This window comes from Sinohyriopsis cumingii, chromosome 1 (assembly GCF_028554795.1).
Source record: "Sinohyriopsis cumingii isolate HCF-2022 chromosome 1, ASM2855479v2, whole genome shotgun sequence".
NCBI classification, from domain to species: domain Eukaryota; kingdom Metazoa; phylum Mollusca; class Bivalvia; order Unionida; family Unionidae; genus Sinohyriopsis; species Sinohyriopsis cumingii.
The window spans coordinates 34,363,252-34,387,349 of NC_142961.1; the positions used below are offsets into that span (position 1 = coordinate 34,363,252).

Here is a 24,098-nt window from a genome sequence, read left to right on the forward strand (position 1 = left end):
GTTTTTAAGAGAAAAATGAAAGAAGGAAACAATACAACAGATATTTTAATATGACTTTAATGTTTATTTTCTAGATTTAATTAAGATTATGAATCAGAATCAGTCTCCAACTCCACTGTAAAGTTTATCTATTACTTCTTCTGCTCAGGCACCTGCAAATTAAAACAAAATTGTAATGCTTAAATAAAGTCATATCATCTCAGCACTAGTTACATATGCAGAAGTCATGTTAATCAGCATTATAAAAATGTATGAAATTTTCTTCACTGCACTTGTGCTTCCCTTACTATCGTTAAGCCATGATACAAGATAACTTTGCACTTACTTGTCATTTCTGGCAAGTGGATGGTGCAATCAATTTGCACAAAGATGAATTTATTTCATCCAAATATTTCATGTGAATAAAAATTCCAAATGGAGGCACTTGTCCGATCAGACAAGATATATGCATATTGTAGTTAGCTGGACTCTAGCTCTGATAGTCCTGGGCAATAGGATAAGCTGATTTTGTTATCAGTTTAGAAATGCATCCGCTTTGCAAATACTATGCTTTAAAAGACGAAACTGAATCCAAAATTGATGAAATAAGAGTCATTTGGATTACCTTGTTTTTTATCATTCTGCGTTGGTTGGGTGCATATTTGAGGGTCTCTGATATGGTCTCTTCCATTCCATTTGCCTTTGCTTTGCCATTAGTTTTCAAGCAGGCTTCTGCATGAGTAATACAATGTTTTAAAATAAGTTTCACAACAAAGGATGCATTGCATTTTTCTAAATGCCAGCAATAATCAATGGAATATTTTTAAAACATGTACTTTGAAATGTGTCTCAAGTTACTTTATCAATTCATTTAAAAATCTCTGGCAAGTCACATGAAAAACACAATTTAAATCAAGCCATACTTACTTATCAAAGACTTTCTCATTCACATCCTTTACCTCACACAATAAATATCAGCAACACCAACATTAAATTCACACAATCAGTACAAAACCTAGGTGTTACTCTGGACAGTACTCTCACATTGCACCAACATGTCATGAACATATGCAAGGCTGCGTATCTTGAGCTGAGACGCATCAGCTCCATTCTCAGATATCTTTCAGTTGATGCCACTAAAACACTTGTGTGTTCATTACTGCTTTCAAGACTGGACTATGGTAACTCAGTTCTGTCTGGTTCATCTTAATATCTACTGCAGAGACTTCAAAAAGTTCAAAACATAGCTGCTTGGATCATACTAAGAGTACCACAATCAGAGCACACCTCCCCGCTGCTCTGTACCCAACACTGGCTATCCATTCGATCCAGAATCAAACACAACATTAGTTCTCTGTGCTATGTTTCACTGACAGACTCTAGTCCAACATACCTATCCGACCTCACCTATGTGTACACACAAGCAAGATACTTACACTCCTCTTCCGACAATCATATACTCATTATTCTCACTATGAAAACAAAGTCACATGGACAGCATTCTTTTGCATACCAGGGCCCAGCAACATGGAATGAATTGCCCACTGAACTTAGTCACAAAGACACAGTGATCCCATTCAAGAGTGCTCTCAAAACTACTTATTTTGACTACAAAAACAAACTTAATGACTTAATAATGTTAACTACCTTAAATATTCTCAGCATGTTTTTTATGTTTTCTAATTTCATGGTGTTTGTTTTTGTAATCATATCATTGTGTATGTTTTTATGTTGTCTAATGTTGCAAAGCGCTTAGAGCTTCTAAAGATTAGGCGCTATACAAAGTCCTCATTATTATTATTATTATATTTAGCTTGGATGAATATTTTTTAAATCAGTGGCCATAACTAAAAAATGGGATTTTGTTTTATGATCATAAAAGTATGTTGGACACCATCCATGATGTACAATGCTGTCTGACATTTCTATGCACCTAAGGTTTCCATCTCAAATATTAAAGCAAAATGCATACCGAATTTGACAGATTAATGAAAATAAAAAAAAGCAATGCTTACCATTTGAAAAGAGGCAATTGTCACTAGAATATTCTATTCAAAATGATATTAATTTTGGACACAGGGGATACCACCCCCATGTTTTCCTGACTCGTGATATGTCGGCCTATTCTGTGCACAGCTTTAAAAGATGTAATGTTTATCCATCGAGCTATAGAAATGAAATACATTTACTGTAGACTGTTTCTGTCAGCAGTTAAGTTGAGTAATTAGGTCAGGTTTATAGCTAGTTTACAAAATTCAATGTAGAATGCCAATAAATGACAAGATGTATTTTTGCAAACTAAAGTGATCTTGAAAAAAGATTAGTAAAGTTTAACATTTTATAAAAAATAAGCTATTATGTGGAAAAGAAACAACAATGAAATAGGATGCAATGTGTTTACGTCTAGTTTTGGAAGGTACCGTCTCTAAGGTACCATCATAATTGTACCGTAGTTTAATGGGTGGAAAGGCCATTGAAAGGTAAGGGCAGTGCGGAGACCATCGAGTATGTTCCAGAATAGCTGAATCTTTGTAGATACATAGATCCATTCGTAACTTAAGTCCGCAAGCGAAACACTGTACTTCGTATCCCAATCCTGACTCGGGTCCGAAGTAGACAAATCCTGTTCTAGCTAAAACATACGAAGAAGGTAATCCTTCCCTATCCGTAGGCCATTTTTGAAACATGTCCAATCGACGGGCACAATCACAATAGTCAGGTAAGAAGACTGGAAAATGGTAGGGTTTGAACTTGGAGTTCTCACTGGATTTCTCACTCGATTCTTGCTGCGGCGAAGTCATCCTTCTGGTGGGTGGCTATCCTCTTACAACCAATGTTTTATACCGACATGTCCATACGGCAAAGTAAAGTGGGTGGGAAGCCGCACTCGCTTCTGCTACACGATTTGATAGACTTTTTCCAAGGGTCGACTGACGATGTGGTGTGTGGGTAAACGTACAATCTTGTTGGGTTGATAGGTGGTCACTATCTCTAGACTGCAAGGCTTCTTTCAATATGCCAAAGTTGACCACTCGACTGGTACGATAATTCAGAGTAAGTCCTTTCACTTTACACTTCGTGTGCACTTCTCCTTGTTTGGCCCAGTATTCGTAGCCGTAATTTTTGGGACCACCACTAACGAAACTTAGAATCTTGTCATCGGGGTGCTTGTCTGTCCAGGCTCCTAAACGGTCTCCTTCGATGTCAGGGTGCTGTTGACTCGGGTGATCGATATAAATGCAACTGTCCATGTCAAAGTACAAGACACGTTCCCCTAACAGTTCTAAAGCTTCGTACAATTTTAAGCGAGCATGAGCTGTCATGTAAGCTGCAATGATGACATTTCCAAAGGGGTCATCTTCTACAAAGTTCAGATCTTCTTCGTAATTCACCAAGATCAAATCCTCACGAACGACGTCCACGTGTTTCATGAATTTGGCTTTGTCGTGAATCATCTGAAAGTAGCGGGAAGGTTCGGTGAAATACTCCGTCTTGGGTAAACACGGTCATTGTGCCATTTTACCCCACAAGCAATTTAACATCACTTTGGCAAACGATCGCCTGCCTTCGTTTTTCTCAATGTGATCTGAAGTAATGCCTTCTTGTGCCCAGAATTTCTCTCTGAATGTCTTTTGGTCTTCGGGAGTGTGACACCAGGACAGATAGCCACTGGCTTCTTGCTCAGTTTCAAAAAGGCATCCACGTAGTCTGCGAAAATGCCTTTCTGCGTGGGGTCACCCTTGTGGAATTATTGTGTCTTGGGAAAGTGGCAAATTTCGTACACTTCTAACAGTTGGTATCCCATGTTCAGAGCTTTGAACAATTCTACGCTGACCCATGTCCCCGTCAAGGCCCGTTCTTCCTGGGTGTGATGACAAGGTTGATCTTGGTTGCACGTTTCAGCACAAGTACGGCACAAAGGAAACATAAGTTTGCCTTGGCAATGGCGAGGTAAGATGGGATGGTATAGGTTCGTGGGAGGCAAAACTTTGCACTTGATCAAGCCTTCGTATTGTCGAATGTTTTTTAGGTCGATGTGTTCGGTGAACAATTGTGGGTGCCCTGCAGGAAAGCAACAATATTTGCACACGTAGGGATACAGTGAACACACGTCCAAGTATATGATTTCTTCTCCTTTCTCTTCGTCAGCTTGGTACAGCAAACAGGTGGCATTGGTCCTTCCTCCGTACAAACTATTACTTGGGTTCAGGGGGTCCATGAACTGGTAACTTTCCATGAGGCGTTTAAACTCGGGATCGGTGTTCAAACGGTGATTGTATTTGTGTTCCCACATTTCCACCACTTGGTATCCTTCCTGTTCTAACTTTAGGCGTGGCTGACAAATGGCCTGGTACAAGTCTTCCATGGTTCGTTGTAAGAACTGATTTTTAGTGCCGCGGTCAGGGTAACAGACGGGACATCCGTGAAATAAGCAACCGTTAAACTCGTACATGATCTTGGGGTTTTCTAAGTCCCAGCCATTGACCGAATGCATTCCGATGATCTTTCGCCCTGTCCGTTGCGGGCATGCTGAATCCATTTGTCTTCCTTGTCGCACAAGTAATGCAACCAGCATGGGGCTTTGACCGAGTATTGACGTTTGACATAGTTGGTCGTTTGAGGACTGATGACAGCCACAGTGTTTTCAAGCATGAATCGTTGTCGGTAGACTAAGGAACACGCTTTGGCAATGGTGCAAGCCTCTTTTAAATGATCAACCCCTCCATGTTCCATGAACAGTTCTCGAAATTTTCCACAGCATCGCCGTAAAATGTCCATGTCGGAACGACGATACTTTAGCATTTCTTCCTGAAAGTCGAAAGGGTCGGAGGCGTGAGCCTGGTACCAAGCGTAGAAAGTTTCTCGTTCGGTACGCATGTTGTCAGGGTCGTAATAGTGAGCCTGAGGCAAATGGGGTAGAACGGCGTGTTGATTGGCTTCTGTATTGAAAAAGTGTGGAAAGTATCCTTTAGCCATTTCTGTCATTCCAAACATTTTAGGCATTCGACTCAAAGGCATGGCTAAGTAGCTCATCGAATCTTTAAACTGCACTTGTCCCACTTGCATGAAAATGATTTTGGCTCCGTTCAAAGTGATTTTAGGACGCTCGATGCCACGTTCCGTATAACATCTCAAAAGAAACTGTCCATCATATCCGGAGAAATTGTGAGCCATCACCGTGGCATGACAATGACAATCTCCATAATAATGTTCGATGTCCTCTTGGCTCCACGTCTTGTCGATGGGGTCTAAGACCCATTGTGTGAAATCGGCTAGTATGTTCGGTCCTTGAAAGATTTTTTCACGCCCTCCAGGAATCTTACTGCAGTGAGGGCAATAACTCAAGATAGGTTCTTGAATCACTTCTCGCACGCTCGATGAGCCACGCAGAAATTAGGAATGTGAATACTGATCTCTTGCATGCATTCGAAATCGAAAAAGATGAAATTGCCTTTCTTCTTCTTGTGACCATCCTCTTTCTCTGGTTGGGATTGGTATTTTTGTATGTAGCATTGGTGTTCCAAGTCCACAATGCAGTGACAAATGTGACATTTTTTCTTTCCTGAACATACGTGTGCCTTGGTACTGTTGATACATAGACCTTGTCCACACATTGGGCACAATCTCAGGAGTTGACAAGCACATTTCTTCTGTGAACCTTGCATCTTCAGATGTTGTTGGTAACAGGCAGGGCTGACAAATGTGCGCAGACAAGCAGGACAATGCACTGGTTCTTGCCCTTCGCTCAGACAGGGTTGAGAGGCCAAACATCCTGAGCATTTCGATCCACAATGTTTGTGTTGCTCTCGATTATTATAACCATCATAAGTCACATTTCTCACAGTAATATTTGTATCCCAGGAATCCAGTGATAGTGGTAATGGTATCGAAATGGTCATCGTGATGATAGAGGTGAATGTATTTTCCATCCTTAAAGTCTTTCCCTCGAAACAACAGAGACCCGCGCACTTCTTGAGGGTGCACTTTCAAGGTGTATCGTGGAGCTAGGGCATCTTGCAAATTTTGCATCTCAGGAATGCCACAGGATGTGTCTTTGGACAGGCATGCTTGTTGTAACAGAAGTTCTGCTTCATTTCGTTGTTTGGCTCGGTTCGATTTTCGAATGTTCTCCCAGGCTCTTTTCCATTCTACCGTGTCGTTCTTGTCGGCATAGGTTCATCCCACCACGATGGCTCGGGCTAAACACATGTGGTCTTGAAAATTGTTAATTTGGACAAGACTTGTTTTGGTAATGCGAAGGTTGTTGACCAATAAGGTCTTTCTGCATTGTCCGGTCCCTTGAGGAGGAGAGACGTGGGTCATGTCCAGTGTGGCTTTTCCATCGGTGATGTCAAACTGGTCATTAGATTGTTGCACGTGTTGAATCTTGTCCATGACTTTGGAAGTGGTCAATTCTGCAGGGCTGCTAAACTCGATCCAAACAGGGGATTTCAAGCCGTCATGTTGTATGGAAAGTCTCAAGCGATCATCTTCTTCGGGTTGACATTGTCGCTTGAGTGTGGTGAGCAAAGAATCCCACATGTCGGTGATGAACCCTTTTGCTTTCTCTAACAGTACTTCAGACTTGAAATCTTTAAACTTCACTGTGTATTTGTAAGCCGTAGTTCTAAATTTTCTAGAGGGACGCTTTTCCGTCTCTCGAATGTCATAGTACTTTTCAGGGTTGACTAAGGGTGGTAAACTTTGTTTAGAGGGTTTGGATTCTGGTTCACTCATGTCCTCTTCAAAATCACTGGCATGAATTTGTGCCAAGACTTCAGCCCTAGTACGAGGCGATAGATCACGTTTCTGCCTCTTACTTTCTTCTTCTTTCTTCTCAAATGAATTGGATCATTTCATCTCGATAGCAAAAAGTCAAATGACTAAAGTTTAAACACCATGGATTAATTTATAGTCATAGCAGACCAGCGTATATAAAGGGTATGTGTCTTGTCCTTTCACTATTCATTTCACTCTCAAACTGAGCACAACAATGGAAGAGACTACCAAGATTGAACGTTTCATCAGAGCTTTGCGAGGGGTCATTAGAAAATTCTCTTCAGACCAGCCGAGGGACTACTCTCCTTCCTTTCAAGATAAAAGTCAAGATACTTGCTATATCTGTCAGAAGAAAGGGCATTGGTCTTCAGAGTGTCCAGACCGTCAAAAAAGAAAAAAAAGGGGTTAGAAGAGACAAAAGTCAAGATACCTGTTATTATTGTCAAGAAAAAGGACATTGGTCACCAGACTGCCCAAAAAAGAAACAAGAGGAGTCAGAAGAAGAGAGGGATTCTTCAGAGGAAGAGGAAGAGGAAGAAAACAGACAGGTGAAGAAAAAGAAACAGGAGAAGAAAAGAAGGGAAGAAAGTGAGGAGGAAGAGGAGGAAAAGACTATGACGGTGAAGAAATTAAAAAAACAGAGAGTGAACAATGAGACAGAATAAGTCTATGAATTTTTTAAAGTGCTCTGTTGTGAATTGTGAATTGTAAATATTTATAAAAGAATAAATTAATTATAAAAGGTAAGTGTCTTTGGGTTTTGATTTTAAAATAAGAACCTACACTCACGCACACTCATACACAGACAGGTACTATTGGGTAAAATGTTTTTTTTTAGTTATTGGCAATTGAAAGCCTATCTCTTTTCGAGAGACGTGGATGGCCCTGAAAAGGGCCTTTTTTGGTGTAAGGGGTGAGTTTAAACAATCAACTTTAACTGTCTTAAGCCTTTGCCATGGCCAAGGCCTACTTCTGGACTGCGTACTGTTGATGATGATTTCGTTGAAATCACTAAGGATGGTGCAGTAGGCGTAGTCACAGGGTTGGAGTGTTTAGCTTGGGAAGGTCGTATTCTCTTCGGCCGTAATAAAGAAGTCTGATACATCTGTTTCAGACTTCTTAACTAAAATGTCTAACAGTACCGTGACCGTTTGATTTTGACACCCTTGTTTCTTTGCTGCTGCGTCTTCTTCTTCTTGTTTTTTTCTTACCTCTTCTTCTTGCTGCTGTTGCTGTAGGAGAAAAGCTTGTTCCGCTTCCTTTTGCTGTTGTATAAATTTCTCCAATTCTTCTTTCTGTCTCTGTCTAAAATTTTCCATGTGCGGTAATGAAGGAGAAGGTGACGAAGGTTCAGGAACAAATTCTTGCAAGGTAAAAAAATCCACAAAATCCCAATTCACCTCTTCTGAAAGTAAGTCTGGGTTCCCTTGGGTAGTCTCCACCATCAGTGCACCCAAACTGATCGTTTTCTGAGTTTCCGTCATGTTGAAAAACTGTCGCTTAGATTGACTACGCACAGGCGCTAGCGAATCTATATAGACTATGTGACGTCACAGACTGCTCTCTTCGGATTGGACGTGGGCTGACTGAATTTTGTAACGCGTGTTTGGATTGGTCAACAAACTCAATCCGTTTCAATCCTTCCTCCCCCTATAAATAAGTACAGTTCACTGCATTCCTTCACCTGTTACTCAGCACCCCAACATGTGGACCGATGTACAATCTTCAACGCTTGTGTCTTCGATGATGTTCCGGACGGACATATCAATGTATGTCCGATCCAACTGGACAGTTATCCACAGGACAGACACCAGCCTGTGGATGCGAAGAATCTTATGTGGAGCATCAAGGATGCCTCAAAAGAGTCTTAATCTATGGTCCTGCAGTCAGGCACAGCCTAAGGTCAAGAAGAAGATGTCACAGATGCCCTTTATGTTAAGGGTATATTAACATAAAACCAAAGGCCCTTTTCAGGGCCATTCCTATCTCTCGAAAAGATCTTGACTTTCAATTGCCTACCCCTTTTTTTATTTTTTTGTTTAAAAAAATAATAAAAAAATAGAGACCCCTCCCTGTTTCAATTTTCGCCTGTTCCATTTTCATAGACCCATCAGGTCGGGACCTTATTAAAATAGGGTCCCGACCCTGTTCCATTTCCCCTAGTCCCAAGACAGTCCCACGATTTATTCCCCATGTTCAATTTCCCTTGTCCCTAGAGTGAATAGTTTTTTTTCTTTCTCCCATGTTAAATTCCCCTTGTCCCTAGAATGGATATATTTTTTTTTCTCCCATGTTAAATTACATAGTCCCCAGAGTGGATATACCCTTTTTAACATGGAAGTTCCCTAGTCCCTAGACCGTCCCTATTCACTACTACCATTGTCATTACCAGGCTGAAACCAAATTTAATGCCATTTGTATAAATTCATTTCAAATAAATATTATGATATAGTTGAAGTGTAAAGTCAAGCAAGTATTCTGTTTGCAGATTTTACATTTTAGATATTATAGTAAAGTCATATTTTCTCTTGTTTAGTAAACTTTATTGCAACTGGTTCCAAAATAGTAAATCTTATTTAATGTTCATTCACCAGAATAGGTATTAATACAATCCCGAATTAACTGTATAGTACTAAAATATACCCTGATCTTGTGTGAGATTGTAATATACAGAACTATACCTCAAGACAACAATAATATATTGAATTTATATTGTATCAAGACTGTCATGGTTATGAACTCCAACTTTATTCAGGTTTTTTCATAATAAATGATCATCTTGTGCTATGGTTGAAAAGAAATCAAAGTTCAGTTTAACTCCATTCTCTCCACATTTGTAAGTTGTTAAGAGGCATACTCATCCTCAGTGTTACATTAAAATGTAATCTTATTTGGATCAATCTTGGTGGTGTAATATATGAATGGAGAAAGAATATTATCATCCAGATTAAAATATGTTTTATTCAGACTCTACTAAAATTTTTAGTTGGATATGGGTTACGGAGCCTGATGTGTACGAACAAAGCAATGTGTACCATGACCTTTTTAATTTAACATTTTAAACTCCTGCAGAAGAAAGAGATTTTTTAGATCCATTAATCTGTATTAACAAAAACATTTCTTCAGTATGATTTTCAATTACTTAGTATTGACAAAACTCATATTTTAAAGTTGTTGTTTTTTTGTGTTTGGTTTGGCCTTTTATGGTAAACCAACACAAGTAAGTTATTTAGTGCCAAGGCACTTTAAGTATAGTGCCTTGCCCAAGGACACACCATGGTAGCTAACCCAGGTTGGTCTGATGGTAGAATTTGAACCTACCTTATTTCACAGGTCCAGAAAGCTAACCACTGAGCCACTACAGCTCCCCATCTTATAGTGGAATGCTGGTATACTTTATGATCAAGAAGGATGGGTTGGGGTATGCATGTTGCATCTGAAAAAAGTGATGGAATTTTTGTTTACATAATATTTTAGTCATACAATATGAATCATTTTCTATAGATTTAAGATGTATCAGATCAAGTTAAGAAAAATCATATATTCTGTTTCCTGGGAATGTACTAAAATTCACTGTTATTGTTTGATTTTTTGGTAGTAAGCTTACTTGGTATTTTTTTCTTTTTAACTTGAATACCTAATTTGTTAACATCCTATTCTAAATCTTCAGAGTTCTGTCTATTAAGTGACAACTGTTGATACATGTAGGGAAGTTTTTGTTTATATCTTTTGATTTTTGTGATTCTGGAAGTTGCAGTATTTGTTGTTGTATTATAACCATTTCAGTAATTTAATGAATGCAGAGTATACTGCTCTATAAATGAAATTTAAGTGAAAATAATGTAAAAGTATGTTTCACTGCAAATATAAATTGTTTAAAATAATATATCATTTATCATATGACTATTCAATTGTGGTAACTAGTATTCCATCCAATATCTATATATTAAAATATGTCTTTTCATACAGCTGGTGATCATTTAGATACAAGTCCAATTGAACATAATCAAATTATCAATGCAGGTGTTTTTATTAGTAGTAGTATTGCAAGTATAAGTGTTAGTATTAAGATTTCATATACAGGTATGATAAGTGTATCATAATGTTTAAATGATGCTCCTTGTTACAACATAAAATATGTTCATTGAAACAAATGGTTCACTGGTAAATTGGCAGCAAAGGTCTTCACTGAATTATGTTGCATAAACTATTTTACAATAAAACATATATGATGCATCTCAATTATGATGAATGTGAGGAGGAGGATTAATAATAATGCAATTTAAGTTATCTTCATAACATAAGTTCTAGCAGATGTGTAATTTTTATGTGGTTCATCATCAGTTTGAAACTGGTCTGTGATTTCTGGATCTGGACATACCTGGTCCCCTGCTGTTGTGCTGCTATGGTCTTTACAGTTCATTAGGATATCAGTTACACTTGGTTTACATTTAGAACCCCATGGGATGGAATGCCCAGTTTGAAACTGAGAGAATGGTTAATTATCCATAATATAACTCCTGCAGTTATTATTAGGTTTGATATCAAGGTCTTTCTTTAAAAGCTTTTCAACTCAGGTTCTGTTCTACCATACAGATAAATAAAGTCAAATTCAAGGCTTTCAGATTTGTCCAGTTTGTTTCATGTGTTGCGGCAGACAGACTGTATATTGCCACTGTACCATATAAATATCAGTGCTTAGTCTGCTCTCAGTTGCTGTGGTTTGATTAGTTACAAGTGTCATCACATGTGACTAATTATTGACCAATGTAATGAAACTTGTATAATTAGAAGGCTGTATTTAAAAACTCTAAAGATCTTAAAAAGAAAATTGGATCGGGGTAAGTAAAACCTTTTACTTTGACCATTTGGCTAGAAAATAATTTTCAATAAGTTTAAATTGGATAATAGTAATATAATAATTAATTACACAAATCAGAATAAAAGCTATTTGCATATCCCCTTACAGCTGTTGCTTTTTCATAGTACTAAGTAGAATAAAGTATAGTTAAGACAGATAGCTTTAAGCTAGAATTAAACTCAAATAAATTGCAAGAAATCAAAACAAACCCAGGATTAAAACTAAAGAAATATCCCGTCATATATACCTTACATCAAATAAAGAAACTCAAGATGGATAACAACAAAATTAATGTCACATCATCAAATAGTTATCTCAGCTGCCTGGTCAACCTAAAGGCAGATAAACTAAGGCAAACTTACTCCGAAGCAGTCTCATCCCCCCTAAGAGAAAAACGACAGATACAGTTCTTAACGCCAATTTTCAACTCGACCCCAACTGACTCGATGAGTAGACTCTACCTGTCACCAAGCGTAAACGAGAATGTGGACAATCTACCGAGTAACCGCAAAACTACATCCGACATGAGTACCCAAACTGAGGAACAATACTCAACAAGCACAAAAACAACCCAGACCACGCTGGTTAAAAACACTAGCAGCCAGGGGACTCAAACTGAGAACCTACTAGATGAAACAGAACGCCCTCACCCTACCACAAATAAAGCAGTCACACACGACTCAACAAAAGGTAAGAATAATAGGAAAACCAAATCCCAAATACCAGTTAGAAAGAATAAGAAACACACTAACTGTCAGAATACAAGACCCAGCAAGCCGGTTATGGACAACGAAACAAAGTCAGCTAAAGAGACAAACACCAGGGGAAAAAAGACCAGTCTGCAAAATATCCAAAACAAGAAACACCCCGCTGAACTGACTCTCTTCGTCAAGGGAGTAAATTCCAAAATAACGAAGTTAGCCTTTAAAACCATAGCATGGCAACTGAACAAACATCACCAAGGAGAATTCACGCTTAAAAGCACTAGAGACGACTTGCTGATAATCAAATGCACCACTGAACAACAGATTGCCAAATATATGGAAATTGAAAGAATAGACCAAATAAATGTTCAGGTCACTAGACACAACAGAACAAAACAACACATAGACCCAAACCCCCCAAAAACACACAACAAAGGAGTCATATACGTATCAACTCAAAATAAAACCAATGAAATAGTAGACTACATAAGGAGTAAAGGACAGGAAGTAGAGAAAGCAATCCGCCTAAAAACAAGAAGGGGAAAGGATAGCACTGCAGTGGTACTCTTTTTTAAGGGCGCCACCCCAGAAACTATCAAAATAGCTGAAAAACTCAAGGCTAAAAAAATTTTTGCTTTCAAAAACAAACCACGGTTCTGTGGCAACTGCAAAAATTGGGGGCATTACTCTAAGAGTTGCGGAAACCTATTCCGGTGCAATCAATGTGGTCTTCACCACCCAGACCGGAAAACATGTAGCGCCACCAATCAGCACTGCGCTAACTGTAGTGGTAACCACAAACCAAACCACGCAGAATGCCCCAGGGCTCTTAGAGAAGCCCTAATAGTCGAATATATGATCTCCCATGGGGTAAACTATAAGCAGGCCAAAACAAAAATCAGGATACCAAAAACAAAATAAATAGGTAGCACCCTCACTGGTAGGAAACACGCATAAAACGAAAACAACAGTAAATTAAACAAACTATTAAGACTTTTTGCACTAGAGATGGATTCCAGAGCAGAAATCAAAATATGGCAATGGAATGCACGCGGCCTTAGGGCCCACGCTGACCAACTAAATAACAAAATACTTGAACAGGAAAGAAAACCAGATGTTATATGCATACAGGAAACCCACCTAAATTATACCTCACGTATCCCAAACATCATAGGCTACAACACCAAATACCTAAAGCATCGATCCCCCACAGCAAGAGGAGGGGGGTTAGCAACCTTTGTTAGAGATGGAATTACATCAGAAATGCATAAATTAACAGATAGTAGACCGCCCAATGACTTCGAAATACAGATAGTCAAAATAACCGCTCAAACTAAGCAGGTACTAATCGTTAACCTCTATGAAACAAATGAGCAGCGCAATTTAAGTGCAGACGAAACAATCAAAATGATTAAAGACTGTGGAGAATGGGTGGTAATATGCGGGGACTTCAATGCGCACAATGAACTATGGGGGAGTCAAAAGACGGACATTAAAGGAAAAATTTTAGAAAAATGGGCACAAAAATGCAACTTAGTTTTTCTAAACAACGGAATGCACACCCGGATAGATGACAGAACAGGCCACACATCAGCAATAGACCTATCTCTATGCACACCAAGATTAACAGGCATTTCTGATTGGCAAGTTGATGAAAGCGACCCTATGGGAAGTGACCATTACCTTATAAATATAGAAATACAAATTAGAATACCTCAAAATAAAGCGTCCTTCACACCAAGATGGAAATACGAACAGGCCAACTGGATTAGGTTCAAACAGATAGGTGACTCAATCGACCCAGAAACCATATATCACCGGGACATTGACACCTTTAATGACAAATTAATAGAAACCATTAACACAATGGCCCAAGAAACAATTCCTAAAACTAAAGGAGTAGCACCCAAACCCACGGTGCCCTGGTGGAATAATGAATGTAAAATAGCAATTAAAGAGAAAAAAAGAGCTCTAAACAAATTCAAAAGAACTAAAAATAATAGGGACTTTAACTACTACAAGGAAAAGGAAAAAACTGCCAAACAAACTATTATGATAGCTAAACAAAACTCATGGAGAGAATTCTGCTCAAAACTAGATATTAACACAAAATCGAAGGAGGTGTGGTAAAGAATTAAAAAAATGAGAGGCAAAACTAAATCAATAACCCCCAACATACCTGGACAAAACAACAAACATAAGGCAGAATTATTCGCAAACTATTTCGCCAACATGTGTAGCAATACCAACTTAGAGGATAAGTTTAAAAATCATAAAAGGCAATTTGAGGAAAGCAACTCTGACAACATAAAGGAAGCAGGAAATAATGACGGCCCACTAAACCTTCCGTTTACAGAAGCCGAATGGAGAAAGGCCCTCGCCGGCAAAAAGACCACATCCCCCGGGGAGGATACTTTGGGGTATGAAATGTACAAGAACCTACCCAAAAAACTTGTCACAATTGCACTTAACCTCATTAATAAAATATGGGAAACCGGTACCATACCTATAAGATGGAAAAAGGCAGTAGTGGTCCCGATTCTTAAGCCTGGAAAACCCTCAAGCGATATAAAATCATACAGGCCCATATCACTAACAGACAATATATGTAAAATAATGGAAACTATGGTAAACAACAGGCTGAAATACCATTTAGAAAGCAAAGGACTACTAGCTAATACACAGAGCGGGTTTCGCAACTACCGAAGCACAATAGACCAACTCATGAGACTAGAAACCGCTGTCAAATTAGCATCTAGAGAAAAATTTTAAAAATCCAGATATGTTACAGCCATCTTCTTAGACATGGAAAAAGCATATGATCTAATGTGGACTAAGGGACTGATAAGTAAACTTAAACCATACGGAATAACTGGCAATATATACAAATTTATTGCTAACTTCCTAACCGATAGAAAGATACAAGTCAGACTAGGACAAGACTACTCCGAACGATACAAACTGGAAAATGGCACGCCACAATGAAGCGTAATCAGCCCAACTTTATTTAATATAATGATAAACGACCTGGAAACAGCGGTAAAACCCAACCACCTTGACTTATCCCAATTCGCCGATGACAGCGCCGTATGGAAAACTGGCAACCCAGCCAGCAGAGAAACGACCAAGCACTTACAAAAAGGACTAAACGATATAGGAAATTGGACAGATAAATGGGGATTTAAATTGTCACCTCTAAAAACAGTAGGCATAGTTTTCAATCCGGGAGGTGGCCACCCCCCACCCACTCCAAACTTAACCCTAAAGGGGGTACCCATCAAATTCGAAAAACAAGCGACACTCCTAGGTATGGTATTCGACCACGAACTCACGTGGGCAGCTCATATCCAAGAACTCGTAACGAAGTGCAAACGAGACATCAACCTCCACAGAAACCTCAGAGGGGTGAATTGGGGGGTTGATCAAAAAAACACTCGTTACCCTATATAGAGCACTTATAAGAGCAAAATTGGACTACGGTTGCCAGGTATATGGAGCGGCGAACGCCACGTTACTAAAGAAACTAGACACAGTCCAAAGCGCTAAGGGTATGCACCGGCGTCCTAAATGGTACCCCCACACAAGATATCTTAATAATAGTAGGAGAACCCCCGCTAGACCTAAGGCGGAAGGAATTGATGCTGCGATACTCGACTCGAATATCAATACACCAACCCAACCACCTCACGCTACAAGCCCTCTTAGCATGCGACAAACCATTCGATACAAAAGGAAAAAATAAAAAAATACCTAGTGGGAAAATAATTATAGAATTAAAAAGGAAATTTCAAATCGCAAATATCAACCCAGAAAAAATAAGGTACTACCCAGACCCCCCGTGGACCTGTCCCACACCACAAATAGATCTTAGCTTACGTAAACTAGGACAAAAACAAAATGACCCGATAGGACTAAGAGCATCAATACTAACGTACATTGACAACAAATACGAGACATACACGCAAATCTTCGCAGATGGATCAAAAACCAAAAATCCAAATAAAACTGCAGCAGGGATAGTGATCCCAAAATTAGATGTCGCCGTTGGAAAAAGACTCCCAGACCAATGCGCTATATACACGGTAGAATTCATGGCAATACTAATGGCATTAACATACGTCAAAACATACCCCACAACTAAGGCAGTCATTCTAAGCGACTCTTACAGTGTACTACAATCGTTAGCAACAGACCAATCCAAGAGCAGACCTAATATGATTAATCATGCAAGATCGCTACTTAAAGAGATTGAAAAAAACAACAAACACGTTGAATTCGTATGGATACCCTCTCACATCCATAATCCCAGGCAATGACAAAGCAGATGCAGAAGCAAAAAACGCCACAAACGAACCAAAAGCCCAAAATATAGCATACAGCGTCACTGAAATCAATAACATGGGACAAGATCAATGACATGTGGCAAGAGCTATGGGAAAAATCGGATGCAAACAGTCTAATACACACGATGATGAAAAAAGTAAGTAGAAAAGTCAAAAGTCCGACCTTCAAAAATCCATACGATATAACAATAATAAATAGAATAAGAACAGGTAAAACACTATTGGCAGGATGCGCAGGGAAACACATAAAAAGGGGACCAACCGAAAACTGCCCCTACTGCCCAACTCCAGAAACAATCGCACACTTAATAAATATATGCCCCAAATACAACCAGGAAAGGGCCGAACTAAAATCTCAACAGGAACAAATAGGAGAACGGTGGACATACCCGGAGTTACTTGTGGCAAAAAACAATAACATAGGAATGACCTATAATAACATCATGACATTCATTAACAAAATAGGCAAAAGGGGACAAATCTAAACCGAATGAAGGGTTGGGTATAAAGAGAGACCATGTAAAGAAATTAAAACCAATAAACCTAAAAGATCGAACCAAAAAAGAAAAAAACCAATCAAAATATTACAAATCACTGTTTGGGAATTGTGACAGCCGGCTCGGGCTAGTGGGTTCACAGACTGACACCGCCGCTCATAACCCGAACAATAAAAACCAGATAAGGACGAATATTACAAAATCACTGTTTTGGAATTATAATGGCATGCTAGGCCCCGTAGGTTCAAAAAAAAAAAAAAAAAAAAGAAAAAAAGGAAAAAAAAAAAAAAAAAACAAAAAACAAAAAAAAAAATATTAAAAAGTAAATCAAAGACCAGTCAAAATATTACAAATCACTGTTTGGGAATTGTGACGGCCGGCTTGGTATCGTGGGTTCACAGGCTGGCACAGCCGATCATAACCCGAACAATAAAAACCAGATAAGGACAAAATATTACAAAATCACTGTTTCGGAATTATAACGGCATGCTAGGTCCCGTAGGATCAAAAAAAAAATAAAAAAAATATAAAAAAAAAAAAAAAAAAAAAATATACATTAAAATAAATCACAAATAGCTAAGCTAAACAAAAATAACAGGTAAATAGCCAAGTGGTCAAAGCGAAGGGAAACAAAGGCAATCAAACCACCTCCCTCGAAGAAAACATCTCACGGCGAACATGGCAGTATCAAAAGGACGAGAAGACCAAAATAGAAACGGACACGGGATAAGGCAGAAAGAGCTGAAATAAAGAAGAGCAGGAAAAGGCACAGGATGAAGTTAAACGTCCTAAGGCAGTAAAAGAAGAAAGAACAGGACACTTGCAGACCTTGGGGAATGAAGGCAGAAACAATGAAAAGAGTATGCCTCAAATAATCAAACCACCCCCACCCCCCAGTATGAAAAGAATTGCCTTCCCGAAATCAAACAAAAGAAATAAGGCCACCCCCCATCCCCATCTACTTATAAGTGTGAATGAGAAACTGAGCGTGAATGTGTGTTGTCGGGATTTGTGGGAAAAGCAGAAAAACGAACAAAAATGTCTATAGCCATCACACAAATATAGCATACACACTCCCTACCCACCTTTTTTTTCTTTTCTTTTCTTTTTTTTTTTCTTTTTTACAAACAAATTTTACCACATAGGGCTTTCATTCTGACCCACGAAAGCCCTCTTTTGACCAACAACTTACTGGCCCTGAAACACACTGATTGGTTTAAAGCCACACGTACGAAATACTTAACCAGATTGAGATCTCCAAAACAAAATAAAGGGCTACTAAAAGCCTACTAGATGTGAAAAAATTTTCGGAAAATTCAAGTACGCAAAGTACACAAAATTTAATAGACCTTACAAAAGATAGGAAAATTCACAACTCAGGAATATCTGAAGCGTATGTGACAATCACATGTTTGGCAAGATAGTACAGGAATAGCCCAATAAATATAGGGAACTGGGCATTGATTGCAACGAAAATTTCATAATACTGCTGCTGGTGTGCTTCGGTTACTGCCTGAAATGAGAGAGGAAGGAGATGCAGGATGCAGAAACAGACCACCAACGGAGTACAACGATGGAGAAGGTTGCAGCGATGAGAGCCTGGGCGGGACCTTTTGGGGCACCTGGGCTTCGGCTTGCTTGCTTGGGGGCATTGTATAAGTTAATCACTAAATTCAAAAAGTACACAAACGTGTACAAACTAAACAGTCGCACATACCGAAAGGTGCACGTGACTTTAATCCAATGAATGAATGAAATGTGTGCTAGAGGGTAGGGTTAGCAGTTATACTCCCAATTATGTTTGTGATGAGCAAAAGCAGCTGCACAAATTTGAGCTTTTAGTTTGGTTCTGGTAGGGTCAAAGGATGCAGGTACATTTTACATTCATTTTTTACTAGAAATAGCTATTTTCAATATTTTTCTGTGACAAGGCAACTAAAAGAATCAGTATGTGCCTTATGCATGAATAAAGTTCACTAGTACTATAACAAATTAGCATACTTTTCATCACCCCTCTACCATCAAGATTTTTTTATATTTACCTCTGTAGCAGACACAAATAAAAGTCGGCAGCTCATTTGCAGACTAAGTTACGCATATGATCTCCAATGCTCATCTAACTGTGACAGGCAGTCACCAACAAGCCAACCTATTTCCATGCCTAACTCAAAGTAAATCTGAACCACATTATAGATTTAGCTTATGTGTAAATTTATAAATGCTAGGCTTGTGATAATTAGGTTCATGCCTTCTACCTTAAAAATTAGAGGGATGTCAAAATACGAAACTATCCAGTGAGACCTATGATGTTAATTTTAATCCCTATGGGATTTGTGACATAAAAAACCCAAATGCTTTATGTATTAAAAGGTAACTAATGGGGGCAGGATCTGCAGTGAATCAATGGTTAGTATGCTAGACTCCTGATAAAAATGTTTGTGTTAAAATCCTGTTATCAAGTCAACCAGGTTACCTACTGCAATGTACCCTTGCCTTACTCCAATTCCCTCAGTACTCAGTAAACAACTAGTGTTGCTGTACATAACAAAACCAGTCCATATTGATTTTACATATTTTACTAAATCCTGACAAAAATAATTCTCTAAATAAAGAATGATTAATATGTGATGGTCTCACATGTAATCAAACTCTTCCAAGCTTTTAATGATATGAACCGATTTATCAATGTTTATCAAATTTGCATGAAAAACTATTTCTTATTTGTCATCAAATATGTTCAATGTTTTGATCATATAAGCATTTCTGCTACATTAGATCAAAATAATCTTTTTGTCAGAAATAGAGCCCTTATAGTATTTGCAAGGTCAACCAATCAGATGCAGAATTTGAGTTTAATATGAATGAATATTTTTTTTACAAAATTGCTCTTTTGCTATATCTTGATGAGATAAATCTATTCACCAAGTCTGATGAAATTAATGAGAAATAGTTTTAAGAGCAGTAGCAAGAATGGCTAGTGAGATGTAGAACCACCACATTATATGCATAGATTTTGCTTATAGCCTCAGACATACAAGCAAATAATTAAACAAGTCAGATCTAAATTGGATCATAAACACTGTTGTGCAAATCATAAGAAACTCTGCCAATCAGATGCAAGGTCACTTCACTACCATACCTTTATCACACTCATAATAAGCATCATTGTGAAACTTGACTCTATAAGCCCAATGGCCAAGCATGATCAAACTTGAATCAGCAGTAGTGGTTATAACCTCATGTATTTGTATGCATCTTCACTTCTTCAATCTAGATCTCATTTATATAAGCATGTATTCTACGTTTAGTAAAAACTGCACTACATGTATAAATATTGCATGCAGTGGTAACATACTCAGATGAAAGATCACCTTATTATTATTAATGGTTAACACTCATCAAACTTCAAGGACAACTTAATGATTTTAGCCTATATTGTGAAAGTATGGCTTTTAGGCTGGTTAAAAAACTCAACTAATCTTATACATGATCACATGTATATACTTGGATTTTGCTCATTATTAGATTTATCCAAGATGTTGATTTAAGCCCAAAACCAAGTTTTATATAAACAAATTGATCAGAACTATGGACTCCAAAGTAGCTAATTTCTTACTGTTGAAAGACAGAAGGGGATGTGAAATAAATAACACACTCTGGACCATTACATAAACCCACTTAGCCTTTTGACCAGTTGAGATAAAATATCAACAATAATGTTAAATAAGATTGATAAATTATGTTTTCTCACATTACCTCTAGCCCTTTTCAACATGGATGGTATTTTTCTTCCACATATGTCAGCTCTTAATTAGTGGCCCTTTCCCATCATGAATGTTGTAGGTGAAACTCTCAGAATTAGGCTTTTTAATTTATATCTGTAGAAGAAAAAAACTATTGGTCTGCATATATCAATGTCACCATTTCTGTATTAGATTAAAATACCATATGTGTGTGTGTGTGTGTGTGTGTGTTAATTTTAGAATTTAAGCAAACTTGTCTCCATGTGTTTATTTTAAAACTGATGATGATAACACATAACAGGTTCAATGGATAAAATGTTATTTCTTACTTCTTACAACTGCTCATTATATCTGAATTTACATTCAATGTTTGTTTTAATTAACATATTTGGGATATTGGGCAAATTATTTATTTTGTAGTTTATCATTATATCATTTACCAGTCTTTTATCATTCAAATATGTAATATAGTACCATTATACTGACTTCATATTCTATATGATATCCCAGCAATACATATTAAGCAGATAAGTGCAAATAAAAATGTTCAGAATGTAAAATTTACTCCAAGCTCAAAGAAGATCAGCAAAAGATAATATCCAACAAATTACCAAACAAAAAGCGAAGTTAACGCAGTTACCTTTATTATGACGTCTCCAACACCAACGGTACTGTACAGCTACGTCTTCTGAGTTTTACCGTCATCTTGTCTTTCAAACCAGAATTAATTTCTTGAGCTCTTACAAAATGAAGAAACTTTTAAATACTATAATTTAAGCAGCTTCTTTACATGCCATCATATAAATTATGGCACAGTGTTATGTCTGTCAGCAAAACGCAACTTCACATTTGGACGGCGCGCTGTGTGGGCATCGCCGACACAGCAACTGACATGAATTCTCTATTAGCAGACAATGATTCGGAATAAATCCTTCGCAAATCTAACATTCTCGATTTTTCATAGTTCCACTTTTCATTGTTGCATCTGTTTGATTGTACAATTGCTAATGATGTTCAATGAATCAACTTCAATTCATCTGCTGTCTGAAATCCCGGTTCAGTTGGTATTTTCTTCCGCGCATGATGCCGTGTAAATAAAAGATACGGTCGACATTCAAAGTGGTTTAGGTTAATTTATTATTTTTCTTTATTAAGGTCATTTGCAGAAAGTGTTTCGCTAGGGTGAGAAAAAAAATATAACAAAAAGAAAACTTTCTTTTCCAACGCTAATACTGTATATATTTCAATTTGTGATTGATGCTATAAATAAAAAAAAATGATAATAAAGCATTTTAGCCCGTGGATTCGGCACGGCACTCGTTTTTGTGGGTTTTTTAAAATGTTGTTAGTGTTGTTTTGGGGTTGTTTTTTGTGTGTGTACCACACTAAAAAACATACCAGGTATTAGGCCTAACGTAGGAAAAGAAATTATCCTCTATTTATTACTATTCTTACTGTCAAATGACGCGAAAGTGATCAAATTGCTATTAAGATTTTGTTTTGTATAACACTTACCGCTCGTTTTCCTCGAGATAAAGCAGCCACTTCAAAATGATTATAAAATCTGTGACAGATGAAAAACGTGGTTTAAATAATTCGTAATCGCCTGCCTTAAAATACTGTAGGAATTTGCTAATGTATTTCATGGCCCTCGTTTGAATAGATACCAACGATCATGTATATCGACCAAATTTTGTATATTCCTGCCCACAATCATGTATTTTGTATTAAACCGTATATTACACGAGCGCTCTGTGGCAAACTCGGGGGGGGGGGGGTCTCTATTATACCCAGAGGCGTAGCTATGATATTTTGCGCCCGGGGACGAACTATAAAATTGGCGCCCCAGCCCCCTCCCCGTTTAATCACATTTTTGAATATTACCCTTGTTTACTTATTATAATGTAACGTTGTAAGCCTCATTTTGGCGCCCCTGTACCTTGGCGCCCGGGGACATATGTACTCCCCTTCCCCCCCCCCGCTACGCCTCTGATTATACCTGCTGTATCAGTTGAGAAATATATTGAACAGATCAGGCCCCAATACTCTCGCTCTGAAAAACATTAAAATAATTATATGCAGAATATCGGTAGGTCTCCCTCTTGCCGAAAATGTCAGCACCATATATATTTTGCAAGTAATGTAATGGGTATAATAACACACACACACACACACACACACTTTTTTGGGAGTGGGGGGGGGGCAACGGACAGATGCCCCCATTTCCCCAAAAAAATAAAAAGTGTTTTATATTTGTGTATTTCCCCCTCAGATGTGTTCTATGTTTTATTAAAACAAAATTTTATATAAAAAATTTAGTTTTTAGAATTTTTGATGGGGTATTTATGTTTCCATAGTGTTATCTAAAGGGTTGTTCGTCCGAGTCTGGTTTCCCTCACCTTGCTCGAAGTTCATTCCCTTGAAATGTTTTGTAACCTTTGCTATATGTCGCCTAGGTCTCAGTGTTTGCTATATGTAATGGTGTTATATTGTGTGTATGCTATATTTTCTTTATGTTTGAGACAGCAAGTATAGATCAAATATCTTTCCCAGTTGTATTTCTTCCTTTATGATGTTATATTGTATCTTTTAATTTGTTTTATGGTTTTCTAATTTTGACGATGGAATGGTGTACTATTTAGACTTTGTTTAAAAAAAATAATTTCCTATTTTATTATTCGAGTGATAATATGTGTCGTTCCTCATAATAGTCTTTAAAGATGTTGATAGGTAGGTTACGCTCGATCCAAGGTTCACGCTTCTTTATTCTCTATGTGTTTTTCCTGGGTCGCGTTAGGCCTCCTTTATTTAGTTTATCTGATTATGCTTTATTGAAAGATCCAAACGTATTTATGAGACCACATTATTCTATAGTGGTCAACCATGCAGTGCGGGAGAAGTTAGTAGGGTTTTAAACTAAGTGTTATACAGTATGTATTTGTGTCTTTATTTTGTCTGTTTATGTTCTACATTGGGTGTTTTCAAAGACTCATGATGGGCCTATGCACTTCACTGAGCCCTGTGACTTAGCCCCATGATGTCATCGCCATTTACTTCCCCCTTATATTTTCCCTGTATCCCTTCCTATATATGTCTTTAGAATTTTCTTTCAGAGAAAGAAGAAAAAAAATTAAATTACAAAATTCTTTTATTTTTTTCTTTCTTCCTTTCTTCCCTTTTCTCTTTTAAAA

The 24,098-nt window shown here is 37.8% G+C and overlaps 1 protein-coding gene and 1 long non-coding RNA gene across 6 annotated transcripts in view; one reads left to right on the forward strand and one right to left on the reverse strand.

The window, feature by feature from the left end:
* The window catches only part of LOC149806681 (uncharacterized), a 237,866-nt gene that overhangs the window by 185,093 nt on the left and 28,675 nt on the right, over window positions 1–24,098 (forward strand). The gene's annotated exons all lie outside the window — the stretch shown is intronic.
* LOC149806682 (uncharacterized) lies at window positions 42–22,385 on the reverse strand. Its single transcript, XR_016420772.1, has 5 exons — window positions 21,548–22,385; window positions 20,921–21,042; window positions 10,081–10,195; window positions 605–711; window positions 42–152 (listed from the first exon to the last, which is right to left on the reverse strand). It is a non-coding gene; the product is annotated as an uncharacterized LOC149806682 (long non-coding RNA).